This window comes from Mizuhopecten yessoensis, unplaced genomic scaffold (genome assembly GCF_002113885.1).
Source record: "Mizuhopecten yessoensis strain PY_sf001 unplaced genomic scaffold, ASM211388v2 scaffold523, whole genome shotgun sequence".
Lineage (NCBI taxonomy): Eukaryota > Metazoa > Mollusca > Bivalvia > Pectinida > Pectinidae > Mizuhopecten > Mizuhopecten yessoensis.
Genome location: NW_018403589.1, coordinates 1724239 through 1727633, shown reverse-complemented (window position 1 = coordinate 1727633; position 3395 = coordinate 1724239).

Genomic DNA, 3395 nt, shown 5'->3' with positions numbered 1-3395 from the left:
ATCAAGATAAAAACATTATTGATTTTGTCTTATTGATTTTTGACCAATTTAAAAAAGAAAGAAAGAAAGAAAGAAAGAAAGAGCATTTTTGTATCCGATTGGTTGCTTAATTGCACCAATTGAATATCACAAAGTATTAAAATCTTCTCTAATTGGTTAACGGATATGTTATATAATTGGTTAATGGATATGTTATCTAATTGGTTAATGGATATGTTATCTAATTGGTTAATGGATATGTTATCTAATTGGTTAATGGATATGTTATCTATTGGTTAATGGATATGTTATCTAATTCTCCCTTGTATATTGGGTACATGGGCTGAATTGTATAGTACTGGAGAACGAAGGAGCCAAACATTCTGCCAGGCAATCACATGTAGGGCGATTCAGGGACTAATTAACTGGTATGCCATGATGTACGAAGGTTTTGTGTGACGTTTCGATCACTAGTACGGTACATACTCTGTCATCTTCATCAGACAAATGACCAGTGAAGCGTATGTACACAAAGGTGTAATATATGTACGAGTTGGCAATATGTAATCTCAGTTAACTCGGATACGCTATAAGCGTCTGCACACAAAGGTGTAATATATGTACGGTTTGGCAATATATAATCTAAGTTAATTCCGATACGCTATAAGCGTATGTATCCAAATTTAAAGGTGTAATATATGTACGGGTTGGCAATATATAATCTAAGTTAATTCGGATACGCTATAAGCGTATGTACACTTAGTTGTTATTCATGTACGAAATAATGAATCATTCCGACAATTCGATCCGGCTACGCTTTGTTAAATACCTGGTCATAGTGGTGCGAGAGTCTATGATCCCCTCATCTCGGTTCAGGACTGGCCCACCGCGGCGTATCGAGATGGTTTCTGTTATCTACCGCTTGAACATGTTGCTCTCTCTGTCCAGTATTTTGGAGTTATCCCAGTCGATAACATGATTTTGCTGCAAGGCAAACGTCATCGAAACCACGGAAACACACAATTGGTTGTGACATATAACCTTTCTACAATCCATAGTTATCAAACTGAAGAAAATGTCATATATGTGTTCTAAGACTAGTATGAATCTTAAATGTAGGGTTAGTTTTATTCGTGTTATTTAAACTTAAAATCTTTACCCTTATCAAAAATTAGTCTAAAAGTCTACTAACCTATTCCGTAACAATCAAACCTTACAGAAATGTATATCATCTTATACACGAAACAAATGCTAATATGATGCAATGTTCGTATATACGGTGGAAACTTACTGGCTGTACATGTAATACATATGCAACACCACACACTTGTGTTTTTCTAACGAATCAGAAAGCACTCATTTATTGCGCGGACGTATATATTCCCTCGTGCGCGGTCTAACGAATCAGAAAGCACTCATTTATTGCTCGAACGAATATATTCATGAGTGCGCGGAGCGCACGAGTGAATATATACGTCCGCGAAATAAATGAGTGCTTTCTGATTCGTTAGAAAAACACAAGTGTGTGGTCTTGCTTTTATCACATACCTTCGATTTTGGTAGAGATCGATACACCGATTTTATAAACTTTGATATTTTTTGCAAATACCGGGAACTTTTTAGTTCGCCATGACAAGGGGATTCCCATAAAAAGTAGTTCCGGCTAGTAGGTAAATACAACATTCCGTATTGCACATGTGCAATACAGAACGTTGTATTTCATGGTCTGAAAATTGCTTGCATTACCATAACAAGATTCAACAGGTATGTGATAAATTCATACTCACCAACCTGAATATGTTGAGAAATAACAAGTATTACAAATTAATATAATGTCATTTTTCCTATTTACGGCGGACTTTCAATAAATTAGTCACCACGCATTCATAATAGGCAAACGGTTTTCCTTCCTTACAGGCATAGGTATACATACGTCTTCTGTGGAGTCTAGAATAGCATCCTAGTATAACATCCAAACACCAGCCCGATGGAAACAGATCAAGTTACCTGTCTAGGTGTTACGTGTCTAGGTGTAGAAAGGCTTGACAGTTGAACATACTTGGACATCGTCTAAAATCATCGGCTAAATAGATATTCAATATGGAGACATCTTCTAAAATCATCGGCTAAATAGATATCTCACATCTTCGGCTGCATACTGTTACAGTAGATATTTAGTTCTGTTCTATCAATCGAGAAGCAGTCGTGACATTCAAAACACTTTATCGTATATGTGGTACATTGAGACTGTAAGAGTATCGTATGTGTAGTACAGTGAGACAGTAAGAGTATCGTATGTGTAGTACAGTGAGACAGAGTACAGTGAGATTGTAAGAGTATCGTATGTGTAGTACAGTAAGACAGTAAGAGTATCGTATGTGTAGTACAGTAAGACAGTAAGAGTATCGTATGTGTAGTACAGTAAGACAGTAAGAGGATCGTATGTGTAGTACAGTGAGACAGTAAGAGTATCGTATCTGTAGTACAGTGAGATTGTAAGAGTATCGTATGTGTAGTACAGTAAGACAGTAAGAGGATCGTATGTGTAGTACAGTGAGACAGTAAGAGTAGCGTATGTGTAGTACAGTGAGACTGTAAGAGTATCGCATATGTGGTACATTGAGACTGTAAGAGTATCGTATGTGTAGTACAGTAAGACAGTAAGAGTATCGTATGTGTAGTACAGTAAGACAGTGAGAGTATCGTATGTGTAGTACAGTGAGACTGTAAGAGGATCGTATGTGTAGTACAGTGAGACAGTAAGAGTAGCGTATGTGTAGTACAGTGAGACTGTAAGAGTATCGCATATGTGGTACATTGAGACTGTAAGAGTATCGTATATGTAGTACAGTGAGACTGTAAGAGTATCGGATGTGTAGTACAGTGAGACTGTAACAGTATCGTATGTGTAGTACAGTGAGACTGTAACAGTATCGTATGTGTAGTACAGTGAGACAGTGAGAGTATCGTATGTGTAGTACAGTGAGACTGTAAGAGTAACGTATGTGTAGTACAGTAAGACAGTAAGAGTATCGTATGTGTAGTACAGTAAGACAGTAAGAGTATCGTATGTGTAGTACAGTAAGACAGTAAGAGGATCGTATGTGTAGTACAGTGAGATTGTAAGAGTATCGTATGTGTAGTACAGTGAGACAGAGTACAGTGAGATTGTAAGAGTATCGTATGTGTAGTACAGTAAGACAGTGAGAGTATCGTATGTGTAGTACAGTGAGACTGTAAGAGGATCGTATGTGTAGTACAGTGAGACAGTAAGAGTATCGTATGTGTAGTACATTGAGACAGTAAGAGTATCGTATGTGTAGTACAGTGAGATTGTAAGAGTATCGTATGTGTAGTACAGTAAGACTGTAAGAGTATCGTATGTGTAGTACAGTGAGACTGTAAGAGTATCGTAT